Source organism: Polypterus senegalus, chromosome 7 (genome assembly GCF_016835505.1).
Source record: "Polypterus senegalus isolate Bchr_013 chromosome 7, ASM1683550v1, whole genome shotgun sequence".
Lineage (NCBI taxonomy): Eukaryota > Metazoa > Chordata > Cladistia > Polypteriformes > Polypteridae > Polypterus > Polypterus senegalus.
In genome coordinates, this window is record NC_053160.1 from 160,114,765 (window position 1) to 160,141,052 (window position 26,288).

Genomic DNA, 26,288 nt, shown 5'->3' on the forward strand with positions numbered 1-26,288 from the left:
GTATTTGCAGAATCACTGCATTTTACAACAAAGTATAAAGATAAATTTGTACAAAAAATGACCAGTTTTGCATTCATTTAATTATGAGTAACTACATTTCCAGTAATCTACGGAGATAGATAGATAGATAGATAGATAGATAGATAGATAGATAGATAGATAGATAGATAGATAGATAGATAGATAGATAGATAGATAGATAGATAGATAGACTTTATTTCTGCCCGGGGGATATCACTTCTTACATTAAAGGCACACAGTCTCCTAAGGAAAGAACCTTTCATCTGTGTTCCAAGAACAATCCAACCTGCCATTAATGTAGACCCCAAAATACTTGTAGTAGTGGTCCACCTCGGCATTCACTCCTTGAATACTGGCTGGACATAGAGGGTTCAAGTCTAAGCGAGGAAATTCCCTTCCAGAAAAAACACTTCACTGACTGTCAGCATTCTGCCACAACTGGCTATCAATGTGACATAAAGAAAGTAGTCGGCAACATGCAAACTCACTCTTTACATTAGGCAAGCTTATGTATTCTATATTTTGTATGACACCATATTAAATGCACTTTATTAGGATATACAATGAGTTACTGCATGGGCACATTTTTTTCATGAAATACTCTATGCTATATTATCAATCATAATTGATGTTTTATTTGGCAAGCATTTTTTTAGATTTACAAGAGTAGGAATAAATTGCTGAAGATAGATAAGAGGGAATGGTAATAAGCATTTAGATTATCCACGGGGGATTTTTTCCAGCACACCAAAATTCGTAGATGCTCTGCTTCTCTGACATGTTTTCTAGCCACACACTTAATGCTTTCTCAGTCTTTGCAAGCACGTAATCATGAATCAGAGACAACATTTTTGCCATTGTAGAGCAGCACTAACACATCCATGAATTTTAGCTTCCTTCTGCAATATTGTGTGAATGCTCAACTCATTCTTATCAAACTTACAGCCCACTTCGACAACATGACCCTTTTCAAAAGATCTACGATTCTGATTTTCTTGTGATGGCACTTTATGCTCCCTCTTAGCCTTTGAGAGATTGCTTTGACCACTTAATTGCGTTTTATGAGCTATTTTCCACAGAAACAAAGGGTGCACACAAAACAATTAGGGAGCAAATGAGACACGAGGCAAACAATGGAGTGCTGGAGTGACATTGAAGATCTGTGAAATGGCAGGGAGCTACAGTAGGTACACCTGCACATCATTTCATTTACATGGATTCAGTGTAGTGCTCGTCACGTGGCAAATTCAAGTTTTGCTTTTAGGAACTATCTGGAATTTTTTTTTAAATATTTTTGATCCACAGCTGGGTAAATCTGCTGATGCAAAACCCGCAGATACAGAGGGCCGACTACAAAATTTCATTGCAGCAACTCCAAATCATACTCAGTAGTTTGTATGGCCCCCCATGTGCTTGTATGCATGCCTGACAATGTCGGGGTTTGCTCCTAATGAGACAACAGATGGTGTCCTGGAGGATCTTCTCCCAGATCTGGACCAGTGCATCACTAAGCTCCTGGATAGTCTGAGGTGCAACCTGGTGGCCCAATGGACCAAAACATAATGTCCCAGAGGTGTTCTATTGGATTTAGGTCAGGCGAGTGAGTGTGGGGGCCAGTCAATGGTATCAATTCCTTCATCCTCCAGGAACTGCCTGCATACTCTCACCACATGAGGCCGGGCATTGTTGTGCACTAGGAGGAACCCAGGACCCACTGCACCAGCATAAGGTCTGACATTGCGTCCAAGGATTTCATCCCGATACCTAATGGCAGTCAAGGTGCCATTGTCTAGCCTGTAGAAGTCATGATATGCCACAGGATATGACTCCCCAGAACATCACTGACCCACCACTATACCGGTCATGCTGAACGATGTTACAGGCAGCATAACGTTCTCCATGGCTTCTTCAGACCCTTCCACATCTGTCACATGTGCTGAGGGTGAACCTGCTCTCATCCATGAAAAGCACAGGGCGCCAGCCAATGTATGGCTGAATTCCACTCCTTTTCTGCGATGCCAGTTAAAAGATCCCTTTTTCACCATTCCTTAGGATCTTTGATTAGTAGATTATTTGAAATATTTTTATATATTGTTGAAATGCACTCTGTATCTTCATTTAGACTAACCTGAATGGCCATTGGGATTGAAATAGTTGTTAGAAGTAAAAAGTTGGGCAGGTTTCTTTTAACAAAATTTCTAATTTGTATGTAGAAAAAGGTGTAGGTGAGAAGTTAAATTTGGAGCATAATGTTTATAAGATGCAAATACATTGTCTATACAAAGATCACCATTTCCATAATTTGGTTGAAAGAAGGTTAAAAAAAGATTAGTGTATAGAAACAACAGAAAAAGAGGTCCTTTACCTTGAAATGTGTCCTGCATTGGTTTCACATTTTAATTAAGTGGTGGAGAACTGGATTGCTTATAAATTGACGATAGATGGTATTGAATAGAGCACAAAGCAGGGCATAGAACAGGATTTACCTTTGATTGCAAAACAGACCAGTGTGCATTCATGCACTTCCATGGATGTCCAAGGTGTTATTGTGTGTGTATTTGTTGCCTGGTAGTAAAATTTAGGTAGTTCCATGCCATCTTCTGCTTTAAATTTTTGTAGAGTTGAATGTATGGCTGTTTTCAGTCCCAGATGAATGATGCAATAATTGAGTGTAATTTCTTAAAAAATGATTTTTTTTTTTTTTATTAATTTTATTACAATCAATACATAGCAATCAAGTTTTTACAAAAAAGAATTATGTTAAGAACAGATCGATCCCCACCCCTGAGAGAGAGAGCAAGCCAAACGGTGTAAAATTTAAGGCTTGTAAAATTACCTAAATTAATAAATTCTCTGTGCTTTATAAACTTATTTTAAAATATTACTGATTAGATCCTGCCATGTTTTGAAAAAAGTCTGTACGGATCCTCTAACTGAGTATTTGATTTTTTCCAATTTCAAATAGTATAACACATCAGTTTCCCACTGACTTAAAAGAGGAGAGTTTGGGTTCTTCCAGTTTATCAGAATAAGTCTGCGTGCCAACAGTGTAGTAAATGCAATCACAATTTGTTTGTCCTTCTCCACTTTAAGCCCCTCTGGAAGAACCCCAAACACAGCTGTTAATGGGTTAGGAGGGATTGTGAGTCCAAGACTGTCTGAGAGGTAATTAAAAATTTTTGTCCAGAATAATGTTAATTTGGTGCAGGCCCAGAACATGTGACTCAGTGAGGCTGGGACTTGGTTGCAACGTTCGCAGGTTGGATCATGCCCTGGAAACATTTTGAGAGTTTTAGTCGAGACAGATGTGCTCGATATATAATTTTGAGTTGTATAATTGTATGCTTTGCGCATATGGAGCTCGAGTGAATTCTCTGCATTGCTACTTTCCACTCCTTTTGAAATGATTTTTTTATGTATATGGAGATACTCTGGAGTAAAGATTATTTAATTAAACATTTCCTAATGTAATTATATTTTGTCTTCATTAGAAGAGAAATCTTGTGTACTCATCCTTCAACAATATGCATTATTCTTTTGAATTTTGGATTGCTTATATAAACTAAGTGCAAATAAAAGGTTTTTAACAGGACTACTTGTTTTAAAACATAAATCTTTAGGAGAAAACTAACCCTTAAATCTGAGGGAATGTTGACTTGTTTTACATTGCAGCCCTTCAGTCAGACTAATTACAAGCTTTTGTCCCCTGAGGTAAATAAAATTGAACAGCATTGCACTACAGTTTTGATACACTGCATTTTGAATGATTGTAGATTTATTTTTTATTTCTTATTTAGGTTAAGAACTCTAAAAATCAGGTCAAATATGGCAAATGATATATGAACTTGAAGCCAAACAATGAAAAACCCAACAACGTCTGCATAATGAAGGTCAGTTGAGGTTTTCGCTACTAAAAGAAAGTCCACCAGTTACTCTAAATGAAGGTTCACTTTGCTTTTCCATCTTTAACCCTGAATATTTAAACAATTTTTTTCTGGAACAATATGATGATATGCAATTTATGCATGGTACTTGTTTAAACAGACTGTCTATTTTATTATTATGATTTACAAGATGATTAAATCACATTTTAGCAGTTATTTATGCAGAAATTGTGAAAATTCTGAAGGATTCACAACTGTGTGACATAAACGAGGATAAACAAATCCTTCAGATGAAAAGTGTTAGGCCACAAATAAGTGAGTAAATTCTATTGTAGCAGTTGTATCCAAGCTAAATATAAAAACCAGACAACTGAAAAGAAAATTACACATCTTAAGAGCTGTCATTTCTGAATGTGGAGAACCTCAAAATGTCCTTTTAAAGAAATGCAACTATAATAGCTCTGATTGACAAAAATACATCTTGGATGAAATGTGATAGTTTAAATTCCCCGTGTTGCTTTGTTTGCTAATTTCAGAGCCTCCTATAATATTTTCTTATGTGTATTCCAAAAGCTGTGGGTGGACAAGTAAAGACCTTCTGGATATAAAGATTATCATCAAAACTAAAAGATGTTAAAGAGAAATATTGTAGGGCACAAGTAGCACTGCTCTTCATTTTTCCAAAGTAATAGATTTCTATTTAACTCTCACACTTGGGGGTCTCCTGTCTTCATATGTCATTGATGGGTTCAAGTTATTGTAAGTTTTGATACATCTGTGTGATAGGATGGATATTCCCAAAGTCAATGTAGGTAATGGTTGATGGTGATGGTGGTTAAGGTGATGGATGGTGAGCCAAGAGTTGACTGCTCATTGCACCACTGACTCAAAGACACTTTATCTGCTAGAACTCATATTGTACTGGAACAGAAAAATATCCTGAATTTGTGACTTGCTTTGGGTAAAATAAATCAGCTCAATAAATTAATTACATGTAATCTATAGGAGGAGGAGGAGGAGGTTAGGAGCACACGCTGGTACAGCACGTTGCCGCACCCACCACATGACAAACCAACTCAGGATCCCAGATTAGGACCGAAGTAAAGCCATACATTGGGTGACACCTCAGCACCACACTAGTTCAGATGGACTGGAACCAATGAGCTCTTTTTTATGGCGATTGGAGTGCCAATTCTGCCACCAACCCCCAGGTTTTTTCCCTGCAGGTTGGAGGGTCTACTTGCAGGGCTAGATGCAGGTTAACGTCATGCCCAGGATGGAGCAATTGTAGGTAAAGGGCCTTGTTCAAGGGTCCAACGAAGTAGAGTCACTTTTGGTGTTTACGGGATCTGCATGTAGTCTCTATATATGGAGTAAATCTGTCTGTATTAGGGATATGCAGCTTGCATGCACATTATAGTAACATTTCAAGCATTATGGGAGGTGAAATGATGCTATTAATATTCAAAATGATACTACAGATACAATATCTAGCAGCACACAGTTTTTGATTCCTCCACATGCCATAACAATGCAAGAAGAACAGTGCGGTCCTTCAGTGATGTCTACATTGTCTAGAAGACTGATAGGATGTTAGGTTACATAGTTCAATGTGCAGTGTACAAATTGTGGGAGATTAAGATTGAGCTATGCAGCTCACTAGACAGGCCTTGTCTGGAGTACAGTGTGCAGTTTTGGTCTCCATAATACAAAAACAAAAAGACACAGCAACACTGGAAAAAGTTCAGAGCACAGCAACTAAGATGATTAAAGGACTGAGAGTTATGAGCTATAAGGAGAGATTGAAGGAGGCGATCTGTTTTAGTTCAGTAAACCGACTAACAGGTGACATTTTTATATTACTGTTCAAAGTTATAAAGGGAATTAGTTCAGTGGATCCTAGCTATTACTTTAAAATAAATTATTTAAAAAACATAGGAGCACAGATGGAAACTAGTCAAGAGTTGTAAGAAAAGCTAGAAAGGGTGCCTTGAAACGGAGAGCCATAGACACATAGAATATGTTACCAGTTAGCGTGGTACAGAATAGAACTTTAGGAATGTTCATACTCAGCATGATGCCATTTTGGAAAAACTGAGTGAGCTTGCTTGGCTTAATGTTCTATTCACATCAAAATTGTTCTAATGTTTTAAAGTGCTAAAACACAGTTTCACAAATAACAAAAAGAAGAGCAATTGGGCAACAGTCTGCAACTTAGGCATAGAAAAGTCTACTTATGCAGTGCCAAGCTTTAGACTGGCTGCAAGATAATGCAGAAAAAGGTTTAGACTTCGAGCACATTTTAAACAGATTTTTTCTGCTTAAGCTTGTCAATGGCAGATTATTATCCATTCTTCAAACCTGGTCAGCCTAGATCAAGGTTACAAGTGTCAGAGCTAATCCTGGCAATACTGACTACAAGATAGGAACAAATCCTGGAAAGGACACTGGCACATCACACTCCACACTCGCATGGCTCAGACTGTGACAGATTACAACAGCAACAACAACATTTATTTATATTGCACATTTTCATATAACAATGTAGCTCCAAATGCTTTACAAGATGACAAAGAAAAAGTTACAAGAAAAGAAAACTATTATAATAAGGCAATAGTATTAAAGAAAAACCTAAAAAAAAAAAAGATTCCAGTTAGGCTGGAGAAAAGCCAAGCAAAATGACACCTTTTATTGGCTAACTAAAAGATTACAATATGCAAGCTTTCGAGGCAATTCAGGCCCCTTCACATCTTTCCTAAAGAAGGGGGCCTGAGTTGCCTCGAAAGTTTGCATGTTGTAATCTTTTAGTTAGCCAATAAAAGGTGTCATTTTGCTTGGCTTTTCTCTACATTCATAATGGCTAACACGGTACAACACCCTAGTACTACAGTTAGGCTGGAGAAAAACCAGAATCTGCAGTTTAGATTTTAAACCTGTAATTATTCTATTACAAACATGTTTAGGATGTAGAAGATGAACTGGACTACCTGGGACTCAGATGTGTGGAGAAAATGTATACTTTACAAACAAAATGGCAGGGGGAGCATTCCAAAGCAGATCTTTGGACTCTGGAGCGGCAAGTACTGCCTTAACTTTGTTATTTGTATTATTATTATTTGCAGCTTTTACAGTATTATTTCACAGCTTTTCAACTGGTATTATAACTTTGCCTTTTCCAAAAACCTCTTGACAAGGTCTTAGGTAAGTATAAATTCCAGGATTTAGGTCAATATAGGATTAAGGGAGAATGGTCAATGCCAGCTCGAAGGAAAATGTCTGGTATTAAATGCAGTTAACCATGACAAGAATTCTGTTGACAATAAATGCAATGCATAATGCTGCTTGTTTTTATAAAATTGAGATGCTGATATTGGGTTAGAGCTTTTCAGTATATCACTTGATGGATTTAACAATAATCCTAGTAGCACACACAGTATGATGATAGGCATTACTTCAGCATCTGTGTTCCAGTCTTTTGCTTTAATTCTGGAGCTGATGGTAGTGCTCTACTTTTTGCTCTTCTTTTTGACCAATGTTATATTCTGATGGCACCAATATATTGATTAGATAAGTTTTATTTGGTTGGTTAGTATTAACAGCAACCTCGGCTTACCCAGGGACCTAACAAAGTATTTAGATAAGGCATTTTCCAGAATATTATGTTCCTCTAAGATTCATCTCCACCACAGCCTTGGTACTTGGAAATTGCAGTCCATGGCTAGGGTCCAGTGCATGTATTTTTCAGTTATTGTGATGTCATAGATAGCAACAACAACAACAACAACAACAACAACATTTATTTATATAGCACATTTTCATACAAACAGTAGCTCAAAGTGCTTTACATATTAAAGAATAGAAAAATGAAAGACACAATTATAAAACAAAATAAATCAACATTAACATCGAATAAGAGTAAGGTTCAATGGCCAGGGGGGACAGAAAAAACAAAAAAACTCCAGACGGCTGGAGAAAAAATAAAATCTGTAGGGATTCCAGACCATGAGACCGCCCAGTCCCCTCTGGGCATTCTACCTAACATAAATGAAACAGTCCTCTTTGGATTTAGGGTTCTCACGGAAGGGCTTGATGATGATGAGACTTCTTCCTTTTAACCATCATTGTTGGAGCATCATGAAGCTTTGAGTAGGTGGAGGTGGCGCAGGCCACCACCACCAAGAAACCGGAAAAAGAAACAGAAAAGAGAGTAGGGGTCAGTACCGATTTTAGAGCCACCATGAATAGTTATTATGATTAGGAGTATTCGCTAGTGTTTTACAGTGACTGACAATGTGATGAACAGCCTACTCATGTTCTATCTTCTTCTAGTTATTTAAGAATGTGTTTAATGTAATACAGTACTTGGTTTTCTCTGCCTGATTTTGGATAGCAAAGATGCTGGCTTAATTGGAATGCTGTTATATTCAGCTAAATGACCCCTTGCTAACAAAAAGTGCCTTCTCCATAATATTTACGGAACTGTCTGTGCATTGGTTTCCTGCTCCAGTTATGGTCATGTTGTTGATTTTGTGATTTCTTAACATGAGTATTATTATAATTATGTTGCATTTCCTATGACTTTGGCTTCCATGTCCCCGTAATGGACAAAGCAGTTTAAGAAAATGGTCAGATGATTATTATTCTTTATTTAGCAAGTGCCTTTACCAATGATAATTGTAAAGACGTTGCAAAGTTAATTATCTCAAGTGGAACATTTCTCAGCCCGTACTGCTATTGCAGTTTTCTCAGTACATCAGCTGTCATGTGACTTCACTATTGAATGCACGTTGTTTTACTCAACATTTGTGCACTACTCCAAAAGCCTTCACTTCTCTCTAGACACCCTTATCACAATGTGTTTTTCAAACACAGTAATATATCTAGAGAGAAAACAATTTTTCAAGTGTTATCATAACATGTGTTGCAAAACATCTGGTAAAATAAACTTCTTAAAATTATACAAGAAGACCATATCGAAAAGTTTAGAAATATTGTAGTTGTCCATTAAGTGAAGGTAAACTTGAGCAACCAATAAAGACATTTTCATTTTGCCAAGTTATAAGAACACAAACCATTCCCAAAATTCAGGATAATTCAACAATTCAACTCCTACCTACATTTTGTGAATTTCACTGTGTTCTACATTACATTTTTTGCCATTTTTAAAATTGTTTACTTTTTCATAATCATTTCCTTGCATTGTACATCATCATAGAGTGCAGACTGCAAGCTGGTCCAAGGACATGCCATTATTTCGAATACCAACTCTGAAATGTCTGCTGCAAATAAAGGTGGGTGTGTGTGTGTAAGTAAGATGGACTTATTCCAACAAGAGCTGATTCCTGTTTATTTCTAAAATGGTTAGCTTCTGGATCCCAAATTTGAGTCCAAAAAAGCAAGTACAGAGCCTAAGCTTGAACTACAAAAAAAAGTGGGTGTCAGTTTTATTTTTACTTTGCTGGTATATGCAGAGTTAGTAGCTGCCATGTAGTCCACTATGCACCGGCACTGTGCACTACATGTAGGTCTATCTCAATATATAATATGCTACCGTGGCTGTCCATTTGTCTGTCTAGGATTTTAAATCACCTGTCGCTCGCAAACCGTTTGACTGATTGACCTGAAACGCGGCACACATATACTACGTGATGTCTACTATCCGTTTGTTTTTGGGATGATGATTTTTATTTTACTGTGAAATCAACTCTCGGCAATGGCCAGCATGGAGGCCATGCGGCAAATGCATATGGGCGCTGTTCTCATCCCTACCACTTTCGCCGTCAGTTCCTCTACCTCTTCATATCTTAAATCATTCTTGAGGGAGATTGAAGATTTAAGTACCAGCTTAAGTGAAAAATGAAAGAAAACGGACTAAGTAATTGCAACACAAACACTGACTTAATCAGTATTAACGCGAAAAGATGCCGATGAAAGAAGAGAAGAAGCAGACCACTAGGGTGGAGAAAATAAGAGCTGCTAAGAAAGCAGCAAGCGTATCAACCTCTAAGCAAACAAATGCTAAATGTACAGAGAACGAGGATGAAGACTATGAATGCTCAAGTCAAGTATATTCACTGCACATTATTGTGCAGTGTGCCGTTACTGGTTTATTTATATTTCTTTATCAGTAGGGTGATGCACCGCGTTACCCATCATGGATGCAATAAGCCTCGAAAGCTTGCATGTCGTAATCTGTTCAGTTAGCCAGCAAAATATGTAGTTTTGCCTCACTTCTCATTATTTCTTTTATCAGAATGATTTCCTCTTTCCATCCTTGCATCCCAGTTGTTTAATTATCTCTTTTACTCCTCCTGTATGGTAGGCTCATTAGGCTCTATCTAACCCTTTAACACAAAGGTGAGAAAAAAATGAACAAAATGAGAAATAACAATGTGAGATGTCACTACAGCTGTTGTTTCATTATACCTGGAAACATAAAGTGTGATGTTAGTTTTAGAAATATTTTGATAAAAATGCAGAACAGAGAGAAATTAACATGAATTAACACACACTTTAAACTTTGTAAAAACAGAACTAGAAACTTGCAAGTAAGTGTGACTAAGGGCTTATTTAATGTTCACTGCATGTATATGAATAAATAATCCATTATATCACTGTTTTATCTAGTACATTTCACACAAAATGTTAGGGAAAAGCTAAGTAAAATGACTCCTTTTATTGGCTAACTAAAAAGATCACAATATACAAGCTTTTGAGGCAACTCAGGCTCCTTCTTCAGGCAACATGTAATTGAGTCGCCTCGAAAGCTTGCATATTGTAATCTTTTTAGTTAGCCAATAAAAGGCGTCATTTTGCTTGGCTTTTCTCTACATTCATAATGGCCAACATAGTACAACACCCACACAGACACAAAATGTTATAAAAAATCAACTGCAAAAATATTATATAAATCATTATGAAAGGGTACTAGATCAACAAATTAAGGTCAATAATATTGTCAGTTTTAATTTGCACAGCAACATTCACACAGAAAAATGTTAATAAAAATATAATTATTATAAATCAAGAGTAATATTATATGAATGTGCTTTTGTACTCACTTATTGTAATGCAGGCTAATATGAATCCAGAGCTTATCCCAAGGTGTGCACCGACACTGAGTGAGACACTAGTCCTTCACAATGCACACTCATAGACTCATCTAGCGCCATTTTAGAGTCAGCAATAAACCTAAACCCGGACATCTTTAGTAAAGGGATGAAAATGGAGACAACTCAAGCAGAGATCCAGAGAATGTGCCAACTCTGCATAGAAAGGGCTAGGATTTGAACTCTATGAGGCAGCAGCACTAACCTCTATGCCCCCATGAGATATTTAGTGTTCAGCATCATGTTATGGTGTCTTCAATAATGATCATTATTTCAAATTGCTGTACATAGTAAACATGGTTTAGCCAGGACTTTGGGAAAAACTCGATTTTAGGTCTCATATGGGGGCCATATTTACAGAACAGTGTCCCTGTCACTGCACTGGGGTTTGGGCATCCACACCCAGCCCACAGGATAAACGCTCCTGCTGGCATCGTCAACACATTTTCCTGTAGCAACCAAATCTTTTCCTAAATGATCTCTCACCCAAGTACCCACGGGGCCCAAACATGCTTAGCTTCAGGTGGTTGACATGATGGCTAAGAAAGAACTCCAAAGCAAAATGAACTATTTTATATATTTCCTTTTATAAAAACACAAAACAAAATCAAAAGGGGTATTAATCATTATTTCAAACTGTGTCTTTCACAGTGATCACTGACAAAAAATTTTCCAGAGGCAATTAACAAAGATAATCTAATATGCTTATACAGTATTGTAGTAAAATACATTTAAAGACTAAGTTTGGTATTTTTCAAGTTGAAGTAATTTCTTCATAATCAAGGTATAAACTAATTTGTCCCACAAAAGTGAAGCATATTTTATGAATATGAATAAATAACTAGCCTGCTTATGTTTTATAAAGGAGATACTGGGACCTGGGGATCCCAATGTGAACAAAAGCATTTAAACTTATCGAATATATCCATTTTTCAAGCCAAAATTGTTATGAAGTTTTGAGATTGTACACATATTGCAAGACAGCATAACCATGTTAATTTACACAAAAAAAGCAAAAAAAAATATATATTTTAAGATTCACTGCACTTCACTCCTCTGGTCATCTTCCTCCACAGCAACCTTTCAGATCCCAGGGGTGTGGATTCACCTCAGAAAGTCATTAGCAAGCACAGTTATTAACAATATTGAATGTCGATGCTTAGGTAAGAATTGTTGTCTCTGTTCTGCAGACAGCTAGAGAATGATAACTGAAAATGTCACACTTAACGATTGCTCACTTTCATTCAATTTGTTTTTTCGCAAAGATATTGCCACTTCTGAGGTCTAGCAAGAGAAAGATTGAGCATTCGTGTAGCATGCAATTAAGTGACAAGAACTTAACCTACATCATAGGCTTATACTTAGTTTTAATCAGGCTCAGTTTAGTAAGTTTAGTACAGGTGCTTTATCATAGGCAGAGTGGTACTGCAGAGCTGTCATTCCTGCCTCACAGCACCAGCTTCTGCAAGGAGTTTGCATGTTCTCCCTCTGTATTTATGGTATCCATAAGTGTCAGTGAGCTTACTCACTCAAAAATGATTGTCCTCAGTTCTTTTATTATCTCATCTTCTTGTGTTAAAAAATGTGATAACTGGTTTGCGGTGGTCCAATCTGTTTCATCATGGTCGTGCTCTATCAAACACTCTGCCTTTTTCATTTTCTGAGTATATTTCTTATTGTGTGTGTACACAGTACATCACTGAAAGTGCGATGTGCAGGTGGCTTGACTCTTAAATATATAAGGTTTGCATTAAAAATACAGTGCAGTGTAATCCATTCAGGTCAGACTTATTGTTATGTGAAGTACAATGAAACTCTTGCGCTCTTCACCAAGACACTGCCACTTGACGTGAATCTTGCTCTGTAGGCTATGTAAAATAACAACATAGAATGTAATGAACGAATAGTAGGCACCATTTGAGGATTTATAAAGTACACAAGCAGGTAATTTTTTTTTTACTTAATTTTTAAAATATTCTTCAGTTTAGAACACAATTTCAAGTGTCAAATATATAAAATGATTGTGAAGAAATAACTTTGACTTGAAAAATAATTAATCTTTTAATATTATTCTTTGAAAGATTCTAATCTTTCCAGAGTATTTTTGTGAAATGTGTTACCTGTTTATTTTTCTCATTTTGGAGCAATGCTATGGAGCAACAGCAGTGGAGTGTGAAGCTACTGTATGTAGTGGATTGCCATTTTGTGGTGCTGTTGTTTAAACGTGTGGCCTAAGCGGACATGCAATAATATGTGACAACGTGATGGCATAAAGTGAGTTGTCAAAGGATAAGACACTCTAAGACTGTGGATATAGACAAAACAAGTTTGATTATGATTTACGACTGTGTTTGGTTATAAATTATTACTATTTTCAAATAAGACTATACGTCTCGGTTAGTGTTCTGGTTTTGGCAATAGAGTTATCACATTCACTCTGTTTGAACACTTCTGTTCACCTACTATTTCTTCTTTAATTTAGACTGTACAATCTCTTAGTGCTGGCAAAACATATACAGTATACAATGGATTCAAACTCACCTTAGTACTAAAAACAAAGAAAACAAAATTAGGAACACAGAATAAACATCCAAAAACCAAATAGCAATAAATACAAGCAAAAGTTTTATGAGTACAGTAATCCCTCCTCGATCGCGGGGGTTGCGTTCCAGAACCCCCCGCGATAGACGAAAATCCGCGAAGTAGAAACCATATGTTTGTGTAGTTATTTTTATATATTTTAAGCCCTTATAAACTCTCCCACACTGTTAACATTATTTGAGCCCTCTAGACATGAAATAACACCCTTTAGTCAAAAGTTTAAACTGTCCTCCATGACAAGACAGAGATGACAGTTCTTTCTCACAATTAAAAGAATGCAAATAGATCTTCTTCTCTTCAGGAGCAGAGAATTTCAGAGGGAGAGAGAGAGAGAGCGCTCGCAAAGAAAAGCAAACAATCAAAAAATCAATACGTGTGCTTTTAAGTTTGTCGGCATTTTTTAGAGGAGCGTCAGTATCTTCTAAGCAAACAGCCTCTGTGCAAACAGACCCTCCGTCAGGCTCAGAGAATGTCAGAGAGGGTGAGAGAGAGGCAGAGACAAGCAAACAATCAAGCTCCACGCGGGATGCATATCTTATAGCATTGAGGAGTTTTAGTTAATATGTAATACATGCTCTGATTGGGTAGCTTCTAAGCCATCCGCCAATAGCGTCCCTTGTATAAAATCAACAGGGCAAACAAACTGAGGAAGCGTGTAGCATAAATTAAAAGACCCACTGTCTGCAGAAATCCGCGAACCACGAAAAATCTGTGATATATATTTAGATGTGCTTACATTTAAAATCCGGCGAGTGAAACCGTGAAAGTCGAAGCGCAATATAGCGAGGGATTACTGTATAAGTATTTGCTCCTGAGATACACCAAACTGGAACTCCCTCTATCTGCTCCTAATACCTCTCATGCCTGAGACTTCAGTTGTTTATAAAGGTCCAGGCCACCAAGAAAGCTTCCCTGCTACCTGCTTTATTAGAGGGACGGCACAATTCCATATGTTAGCTTCCTGGACTATGGGTAGGTGTTCTTGCCTACTGCTTGGTTGTCTGCATACTAGCCTTCTAGATGGTCCCAGTATTCATCCACCCAGGCTCACTTTTACATTGATGCCGCTGTCTGTGTCTCACTGGGGAACAACTGCACATAAACAGGACACAGTGTTCCTAGTGGACCCTTACTTTTCCATACAGACATGTGCAGAACCTAAAGTGCTGCCAGTATGCCTCTCCGTCTTTCTCCTAGAGCTTGGATGCGTAACCTGGCTGTGTTCTGTGCCAACATTTTTGCCAGCCCCCTCATATGGTGTTATGTAACATACAGTAAAAACTGATTAATTGATGCCTTGGGAATCTTAGAGTTAATTCATTTTTTATTTTTTTTATAGAACAGCTAATTTAGAGTGTGGATTCATATAAGATAATTACTTGAAACCTTTTCAGAGGGATAGGCACATTCTAAATTGCATCAGAGTAGAATTAAATCCTCAGCAGCAACAATTGCTTCTTTCTTAAATGGACACTCAGAACATTTTATAAACCTTAAAAGAAGTACTAATTCAAATGAGTGTCTGCTTATAATTCGAACAGCTAAACTTAAAAGAAGTGGAGGCAGTCTTCTGCTGTTATACACCTAAAATCTGGAATAGCTTACCAATAGAAATTTGCCAGGCTGATACAGTGGAGCACTTTAAAACACTGCTAAAAACACATTACTTTAACGTGGCTCCAAAATCAGTACCCCTAGTTTCTCTGCTGCTCTCTTTCTGGTTTTCTGTGATGGTGATCTGTGCCGCCACCAGCTGATCAAAGCACCGTGTAGTCGCTACATTGATGGATTGAAGGCCAGATGTCCACATGACCATCATTGTTAAATTCTTCCACGTGAAGCCTAAAAACCATGTTCTCCTCATTTAATGACCCATCTCCTGGTATCTACTCCACACTCCTGAGTGTGCTGGGAGACACAATAAACCTCTTTGCTAAGGCATGTATGCATTGTGAAAGAAGCTGGTCTACCTCTGCAACCTGAATCGGCTGCTGGTATTGCATCATGTTACAAGTAGTGACAAGGACATTAGCAGAACACAAAACTAGAGAACAATCAGTCAGGAAGGATTAGGAGAGAGCAATTGTCTGTGGCCACCATTTCCTTTTTGGGGGTGTCTTGCTGTTGCCTCTCCAGTGTATCTGTTGTCACTTTCATTCACACCAAAGCAGGTGAAGTTGATTCAAAATCTCTTATGCCTCCTAACTGAACAGATCGATATCCCTAAAGCTTAACTAACTTGGTGTTAGACTGAGATGATTAAGTGTTCCCATGATTTTTTTGAGCAGTATATATAAATGTGTATAACACAGAGAAAGGGAGGTAATTTTGACTGGACTTTTGCATTCTGAAATTTTATTCTTTCTTCTTATAAATTGGTCTCTGAAGTATTGGCACTTTAGAAACAAGTAGACTTTGAACATAGTGTTAATGCATCATTTTATTTCTTCTTACAGCCCAGAGTGTTGCGCCTTCTGCATTAAGTGCAAAGCTATTAAAGTCTGATTGATGCTTTCTATAACAAAGTGTCACATTGCGTAAAAGCTTCCCTATAAAGTGTTCAGAGGCTGATGACAATAACAGCAATTACTAGTAAGCACTAAAAATGTATTTATAAGCGTAACTGCTCTAAAAAGAAGTTTGCATTTTAATGCAGGTTGCCTTTTTTCATGTTCATGTTAGTTGTAATTCATAAACCCCATGACCTTTTCACAAATCTACTTTGTCAACCTGCTCTGTTCGTTGTAAGTTTATGAATAGCTAGATTCTATCCCGAGAGCACTAGCAACAAGACAGAAACCAAACCTTTTACCATTTAAATAAAATGTAAATTACTGATCATCTTTCTACCCAGAACCTAGAATTATATCTCTGCCTGGGCCAGTGCTATACCCAATGCACTAACTGTATGTGAATGGTATGGCAGCTGTCATCCTAGGGTGCAATACAACAAAACCAATGCAGAGTTGGCAATCAACCTAACATGCACACATATGGGGTATGACAAAAAAAATAACATATTACTCTAGATAAAATCACAGAAAAAATATGCAGACACTAATAAAGGTTTTGGGCCAACCTGACATACACTCACAAAAGGCTTAGAGTCAAATTTATGTTCTTATACCTATAAGGCAGCAGTGATAACAGCATCGTACATGCCTTGATATAGTTATTTAATTGTCTAGTTCAGGAATTCTTAAACATTTGAATCTTAGGAGCCAAATATGAAAATTGGTGCCACACTGACACCCAAAAAGAAAATTATTACCAGAGTGACAGTAGAACCACATCGAAGCAAATAAAAGTGGTCATATAATAAAACTGTTAGTCTTTTGTTTCCATTCAAGAGTATTTGTCACATGAATGTTACCAAAATTGGGAAGAAAACATATATGTGTCTGTCTGTCCGGCCTGGAAGTTAGAGGTGGAATCGGGATAAGGGCTCCATCTCTGAGGATACACAAGAGAAGCCAGCATGTTGGCAAAATGAAACCTTCGAAGAAGGAGTCACTTGCTTAGCCACTGATACAGAAGCGAGGCAAGCATATCGGCAAAATGGTACCCTTTTTACTTTTAATCCCGCCGCTAATACTCAAGCGAGGCGAGCACATTAACAAAACGAAATCTCCTGGGAGAGAGATGCCCAGAGTAGTTCCATTCAATTACCTGACATCTCTACATTTAAATTTTTTTTCTGACGATTTGAATAGTTTCTAGGACCCCGTGCGTTTACACAGCTAGTTATTAATAAAGCAATATCTCATTTAAAACATGGAATAGATTTCTTAGGTAGTATTGCAAGCATAAATGTTGAGTATAAGATTTGGTAAAGTTAATATAAATAAATTCTTCCTAAGGTGTGTGGTGCGACGATCTGGTTATTTTTGAAGGGACAGTAGGAATGGTCATTTAAGTTTGTCACTTGACTCAGGATAAGGAATAAAGGAGTCAAAAAAATGAGGCAATGACATTAATCATGTCTTAAATAACATCATTTAAAAAAGATTTTCAGATAAGCTAAACTATTAACAATAAAGTGACTGCAGGAGGAAGGAATCTGAATGAGTTCCCAAACTGTTCAGTATATCCCTGTTTTTATTTAACAATTCAATAAGGAGAGCTGAGACTTTCATGCTTGGGAACTGTTTATAACGAGTTTATAACAATTTAGACTCATAACCCCCACATATATGGAGACATTACTGTATAATATAGAAAGGCACAGTGCCAGCATTTAACACTGCCACCTCATGCATCCAGAGACTTGAGCTCAAATCCTGTGCCCAGTTTGTGTGGTGGTATGCTTGTCTATTATCAGATCTTCTACAAGCTTGCAAGTTTTTACCCCAGCTCCTCAAAGCTGCATGTTACAGTGCATCCAGAAAGTATTCACAGAGTATCACTTTTTCCACATTTTGTTATGTTACAGCCTTATTCCAAAATGGATTAAATTATTTTTTTTCCTCAGAATTCTACACACAACACCCCATAATGACAACGTGAAAAAATTTTACTTGAGGTTTTTTGCAAATTTATTAAAAATAAAAAAACTGAGAAATCACATGCACATAAGTATTTACAGCCTTTGCCATAAAGCTCAAAATTGAGCACAGGTGCATCCTGTTTCCCCTGATCGTCCTTGAGATGTTTCTGCAGTTTCATTGGAGTCCACCTGTGGTAAATTCAGTTGATTGGACATGATTTGGAATGGCACACACCTGTCTATATAAGGTCCCACAGTTGACAGTTCATGTCAGAGCAAAAAACAAGGAATGAGTCAAAGGAATTGTCTGTAGACCTCCAATGACAAGTTTATCTCGAGGCACAAATCTGGGGAAGGTTACAGAAAAATTTCTGCTGCTTTGAAGGTCCCAATGAGCACAGTGGCCTCCATCATCCATAAATGGAAGAAGTTCGAAACCACCAGGACTCTTCCTAGAGCTGGTCGGCCATCTAAAGTGAGCAATTGGGGTAGAAGGTCCTTAGTCAGGGAGCTGACCAAGAACCCGATGGTCACTCTGTCAGAGCTCCAGAGGTCCTCTGTGGAGAGAGGAGAACCTTCCAGAAGGACAACCATCTCTGCAGCAATCCACCAATCAGGCCTGTATGGTAGAGTGGCCAGACGGAAGTCACTCCTTAGTAAAAGGCACATGGCAGCCCGCCTGGAGCTTGCCAAAAGGCACCTGAAGGACTCTCAGATCATGAGAAACAAAATTCTGTGGTCTGGTGAGACAAAGATTAAACTCTTTGGTGTGAATGCCAGGCGTCATGTTTGGAGGAAACCAGACTGGGGGAGGGAAGGGAGGGAAAGATGACTGCAGCAATGTACATAGAAATCCTGGATGAAAACCTGCTCCAGAGCACTCTTGACCTCAGACTGGGGCGACGGTTCATCTTTCAGCAGGACAACGACCCTAAGCACACAGCCAAGATATCAAAGGAGTGGCTTCAGGACAACTCTGTGAATGTCCTTGAGTGGCCCAGCCAGAGTCCAGACTTGAATCCGATTGAACATCTCTGGAGAGATCTTAAAATGGCTGTGCACCGACGCTTCCCATCCAACCTGATGGAGCTTGAGAGGTGCTGCAAAGAGGAATGGGCAAAACTGGCCAAGGATAGGTGTGCCATGCTTGTGGCATCATATTCAAAAAGACTTGAGGCTGTAATTGCTGCCAAAGGTGCATTGACAAAGTATTGAGCAAAGGCTGTGAATACTTCTGAACATGTGATTTCTGTTTCTTTATTTTTAATAAATTTGCAAAAACCTCAAGTAAACTTTTTTCACATTGTCATTATGGGGTGTTGTGTGTAGAATTCTGAAGAAAAAATTGAATTTAATCCATTTTGGAATAAGCCTGTGAAATAACAAAATGTGGAAAAAGTGATGCACTGTGAATACTTTCTGGATGCCCTGTATATGCTAACTGACAATTCTAAATTGGACCAGAGGATGTGCACATGATTGGACCTCCATCATGACAGGAGAGAAACTCATAAATGCACTCCACATTTCCAGAAAGCAAAATATACATTTATCCATTAAACCCTTGCTCATCTGAAATTCATCAGCCCTACCTGCATCAACATTATGTGGCAGCAATTTACAAATTCAGTTTTGATTACAGCAAGTTAGCATGGTTTCAAAGTCATATACGGGAAAAAGAAACATCTACGAGTCTCACATTTTCTCAAAAATAGAAAGCTTTTGCAATTAACCGTATACAGGATAGAAAAGAAACTTCCTCACAGAGAAAAGAAGAGCTGAGAATATCTAATGGCCAAAGTCATTCTTAATAAATCAAGTTCACTTTTGAGAATCAGTTCACCTACTCTCACAGCTGCAAGAAGCTACAGCCTGCAGGGTCATGTTAAGTTCACAGCACAGTTAAATGAATGTTTAGTCCCTTTATTCGATGTGACTTAAATACTGGACAGAAAAACCACAGCAATCCAAGGCAATGTGAAATGACACAGAAAACATTCACATTTTCATAATGACACCCAACATTTTGTCCACAATAACAGAGGCTTTCCTCTCCCAATGAAAAAGCAGAAGTGAGAAAACAATGGCTTGTGCCTGTGCATTGACCGTCACAAAGCAGGAACACTATTTCTGCACATGACCCGTTTGTACAGGCATTCATGTGCCAATTAATATTGCTTTATAGTAATTTAATCTTCACACAAATCATCAAAACTATGAGACTCTGCTAGCTCCCACAGGCACTAGCCATTATCTTCTATAGTTGTATAGTTTTATAGTTCAGATGGACTACCTAGCTGCACAAGAAAAATTTTAATCTGAATTTCATAATTAGAAAAGACTAGCTGTCCCCATGGTTCTGCTCATGTAGTAGTGAAACAGGACAACCTTTAAAAATCAATAAACAAAAAAGTATCGATAGCAAAGTGTGGGCAAAATACCCTTAAAAATTGCAGAGGTAGACCAACTCAAACGGAAGCTGGCATGCGAGTGAGGAGGGCCCCGTCCAGCTCCCCACTCCTGACGTCATGCTTCCCCCTCCCCTCGGCCCGCAGCCTCTGTCTCAGATTAGCATGAATATATTGCTCCTACCAGTGAACTATGATCTTTAGCGTGATGAGAGAAGTTGCAAAATCAACTGGAATGTTCAAGCAAATTATAGAAAAAAACCCCAATCTAAATTTAAGTAGTTCTCTTGTTCACTAACTAAGTGGAAGTAAGGTACACCCCAAGGCTGGCGTGTGAATGAGGAGGGCCCCACCCCACTCCACTCGGCATGCTGCATCTCTCTCGGATTCACGCAAATAAATCGGTACCACAAGCAAACTATGATGCATAGTGCAATGAGAGAAGTCGCAAAATCAACCGGATTGTTCAAGCAAATTATAGAAAAAAAACCGATCTAAATCCATTAAGTACAGTAGTTCTCTCACGAAAAACGGACAGATATACAGACAGACGTTAGATTTTATATAGAGAGAGATAATATTGAGTCCAATCTTATTTTACAATTTGAATTGAATATGCAGTTCACTGTAGCACCCAGTAACTAGAACTTGGTGTAATCCAGCTGCTTCACTTACCCATTCAAGAACTGGGGTCCTTACAAGAGCTTTTCACAGAGGCACTCTTGTTCTAAACTCATTGCTCCATCCCCATTGCGGTGTAACCATCCATGGTCTCCAAAGGCCGAGGGCCAATTTCTGAAACTAAAAAACGTATCTATTTGAAGTAAAACTGGCATCAGCCACAATGATCCAATATGGATGCCTACTAAACCATTTGACTTAATGATACTTGAAAACCATATGGGTATTGTTAAAGCACTGACATCCAGGTCATATCTGTTAGCCTGGAATTGATATTTATATTCTTATAAGTGGGTTAACTATCCCATTTGCTAAACAGCTGCTTAAGGAGCCCCATTCTAACATTAAATGGGCACAAATGAATATTAAAACAGAGATGTCCAGGAGCATTTGTTTAGCCAAGTTCCATGCCGAAGGGAAGATAAATGCTACTGTATCAGCAACACCAGTTAAAATCTTGGGGCACTGGTATGATGTAAACCTCAGTGATAAAAATCAAATGTACAGTACCTGTTAAGAGAAGAAATCATCAGAGGTCTTATAACCATAGATAAGACCTGGCTGCAAGGAAACCCCAAGCTGTGGTGCCTTCAGGTTAGTTTGTGTCTTTGGGTGTTGTGACCACTGACTATGAAATTTCCATTACTTGTGTTAAAGCATTAGGACAGTCAGCTCCTTCATTATAGGGTTGCCATATTTCTTGAACCAAAAGAGAAAACACAAAAATAAATAAATAAAATGACAATACTTTCACTGATAAATATTTAGTTGTATCAGTACGTAAATGTTTCATGGGCTCACCACCTGACATCAAACAGTGAATGAATTTACAGTACACAGGAGAGTCAATAATATACTTCTCTAGTCTTTAATAGCTACTGAAGTACTTCACCCATTTCTCATACAACAATAACACTCCAAAGACCACTTCATTGCGATTAGCTTCAACAAATCTCTTCAATTTGCAGAATTAATACACTTATTTTTTTAGATACATCACAGTTGCTACAACTTCATCCCAATTTGGAGTTTCACTCAAATGTTGTAAACTCCTCCAATGTCAGGGTCCACATCTCTAAATTTTCCAAACAAAAATGTGGTGGGCAAAGTGGTGAAACAGAAAGCATCACAGCGGTCATACAATCCATCTTGATGCAACTTCATCAACAACTCCTTCTCCTTTAATGACATGAAACCCTCCTGTGCAAGGCATATGAGAACAGAAAGGACAGATTTGAGATGGTTCATAAATGTAAAACAGATCCTGAATTGAAAAGCAGTAAACCTGGTATGTTTGGTAACCATACTTCATTAAGAAGAGGATGGGCCTACAAAGATCTCTAAGCAGTATTTAACTTTATGGCCAAAGGGCTCTGCAGTTGTTTGTCACGGGGTTGGCAGAAGACTGTGCAAGTGTATAGAACCCTGTGATAGTGTTATTAAGGATATTGCATACAGGGCCTTAACAGGAAGGAACTGTTGTTCAACCGAGTTCATTAAGCAAGCAAAACCAGCATTCAGATAAGCAGACATTGTGGTCCAGTAGCAATTAGTAAGAGGGGTCCTTGGCACAGGTTCAAATAGTCCCAGGTGGCAAAAGTCAACACAAAGGCAAGTTATGATGGTGGAAAACATATGGTGACAAGAGGAGCAAATGAGGTGTGCAAGAGCAGCAGAGTCTCAGGCAAAACAGGGAATATGGACAAGGAGGTCAAAGACTGAGGAGAGAAAAATCAACTGGAAAGATTTTTGGAAAAAGGAAGGTAGAAAGATTAACTTCCTTATAAGAGCTGTTTATGAGTTCTTTCAACTTCCAAAAATCTGAATCAGTGGCTAGGTGAAGACCCCACCAGTACACTTTGTGGAACAACAGCAAACCTTAAGAACATCCTGTTATCTCGCAAAGTAAGACTCACTCTAGTAATATACACATGGAGGCACAACAAGGTCATTAAATGTTTGGCTTCAACTGTGGGGAAGCAAAAATATCTATCTATCTATCTATCTATCTATCTATCTATCTATCTATCTATCTATCTATCTATCTATCTATCTATCTATCTATCTTAAAAACAACCAATGCCCCTTACATTTGGAACATTTAGGATTTCCTTTGTGCAGCAAAGACAGTCAGTGCCTCCCACAGTGACACAACTGGTGTCAGACACACTGGAACCACCTTGTGACTAGAACACGACTGTTGACCTTGATAAAAGACTAATATTTCCACCAGAGAGAGTCACTACCAACCTCAGACCACACTTGGAATTGTGGTCTATCAGTCTGAAGGCTGTTTTAATTTCAGCACCCACAGTGCCCTGGCGCAGTGAAGCTAGCAGGGTATATAAGCAGAAACATCTAAGGAATGCTGAGTTGGCCACAGACGCTAAGTAGCATAAATGGGCAGTGCAGCCTCTTGCAGCAGAGGTTGGCTGCTAAGGATTTGTGGTTCTTCCATGGTCAGAATGCTAAAGAGCCTCGAAGACATTGGAAAGCTATAAAATGGCTTTTGGAGACAGCTGAGTGAAGAAGCTACTGGTTATTAATGAAGAGGAGTCATGGTATCTGGTCCCCAAAATGACCTATGGGTTTCTAGATGCAGAGGGGAATGGCCTGGGATGCAAGAGTGCATGGTTGTATCCGCTGGAGATGTGGGCCTAAATCAATTAAACATTTAAGAAGGGAGATGCCCACCTGATGATTCCTGGAAATCTTCTGCCACCCATCAAAACCCATCTTAAGGTCCCCATTTTATGACCCAACATCTAGTCCTATGTACTTGAACTTATGTTCTTGATTAATGCAGTAAGTGCAAAATAATAAGACATACCCGCTAAGCACGCTAACCAAAACATTTCTGATCTTATACAGGTATATTACATCTAATGGCCAAAATGGGCTTGTTAACACTCATAATTTTGACTAACAACCTCTATATTTCTATTTTATTAGGGGTGGTTATTTGCCATTGAAACAGATCATACTGTAGAACATGTTATTAATGAATACATTTAAATTGTTTCTTCAAAAAAGATAGATGTATATTTGTAAGTTTATCAGTGAGGCCTTGTGTAACCTTCAGGTGAAAGCACAGAAAGCTTCAACCAAACTCTACAGAATAGTGACCAAGCTTGCCTGCCTTAGAAGTTTTCTGTTTCAAACAATGTCTTTTTTAGACACATCTACAATATCGAGCAATCTGGAACACAACAAAATTGTCTTTACACGCTTTAAATAACAGCAACGGAAATACAAGAAAAAGATAAGGAAGCTGGCAAGGAAAGGGACAGAGAAGATTCAAGGCTGCTTATTCAAGGTAAAAAGAAATGAGGTAAGGTTGCCAGCACAGACTTGAAGCAGACAGACAGAGATAAGACAGCAGGCACAGAATACAGAAAGACAAGAAACAAAACATCTGCACAAAAAAGAATAACAGATAATACAGCTGGCACAGATAGACACGTAAGAGGGAAAGCAGCATTCACAGAAATGAGGCAGATGGATAAAAGCTCAGATAGCCTGAGCCAACTCCAGAGCAGATATTGAACTATAAGACCCTCAGAGTTCAGTACCACTTGACCTCTGGTTTACCTACTTCAGCCTGTTTTCTTGCCACCTTTCATGATTACATGATAACTTTACTCATTGTTATAAGTGGTGGATCTGGCAAATTCCAGAAAATGACTCTATTTTTTCAACTGGTGAAATGTCAGAAGAAAGTAAGTGATTTTTGCTTTTCCATTTTGTTTTTTGTTGATTTTTGTCATTTTTTTCTGCCAATAAAGTCATTGTCATACGCTTAAGCCTTGCCTCTCTTAAGATCTGCACTTAGTTTCTCAAAGAAAAAGACTCACTAGCTTAAGCTTAAGAAGACAGCCTTTACTTTTCAGAATTAGGTTTTTTTACTTTTGATATTTTAACTTCACAAATACTGCTTATCTTCTTTTGGTCACTGAATAGAATGTAGTTTTATTGATCCAGCCTGCCAAACTACTCTTTTGGAAACCCATTCTTAAAGGAATTATCCACCAAAAAATGATTTTTTTATATGCTACTTGCCCCATGTGGTTTATAGTGATGGCCAGGAAAAAATTTAAATCTCATGTTTTGATATATGGGCTTCAAAATGAGCCAAAGATTCACCTTGCGAAAGGAAACTGGCCCTAAGCACAATGGAAAAACAGCACTTAGGGACAACTCTGGGAATGTTCTTGAGTTGCCCAGCCCAAGCCCAGATTTGAACCCAATCCGCAGAGACCTGATGCTAAATGTTCACTGATGGTCTCCATCCAACTTGACAGAATTTGAGAAGAAATGCAGAGAAGAATGGCAGAAAATACCCAAATGCAGATATGAGAAGCTTATTGTGCCAAACCCAAGAAGACACCAGGGTGTAATCACTGTCAAAGGTGCTTCATTAAAGTACTGAGTAAAGGGTCTGAATGTCAGAAAGGACGTCAATATGAGATTTCAATTTTTAAATTTAAATAAATTTGCAAACATTTTTAAAATACTGTTTTTGCTTTGTCATTCTGGGGTACTGAGTGTTGTTTGTTGTAGGGAAAAAATGAATTAAAATATTTTAACCCAAGGCTGCAACATGACAAGAATCATTGTGTTTAAATAAATATATATCTACTATATAATAATCTACTATACAATAAAACAGTAAGGTTGATGTGTCCAGTCCCACTGAGCAATCTAAATGGTCAGATTGGGTTTGGTGAAGTGACTAAAGAAAAAGTGCGAGTGTTAGACACACGAGAAGGAATAAAGTTGTATGTGACACATTGAGAAAGGCACATTCAAAAATTTATTAAACTGGACAGAAGGTGAAAAAAGGTGCCTTCAAAATAATGACAGAAGTCTGAGATGAAGGCTTTATAGGAGCGTACTTAGGAAGCGCCGGTGAAGAGACGTTCACGCACGTAAATATAGAGGAAAGGTGCCGAAGGTACATCTGGGGCAAGAGAGAGCAAATATTTTTTTTAAGTATTAAATTATCATCTATTACAGGTACCGTGGCTAGTATATGCACACACTTGTCACTTTATTAGGTACACCTTGCTAGTATTGGTTTAGACCCATTTTGCCTTCA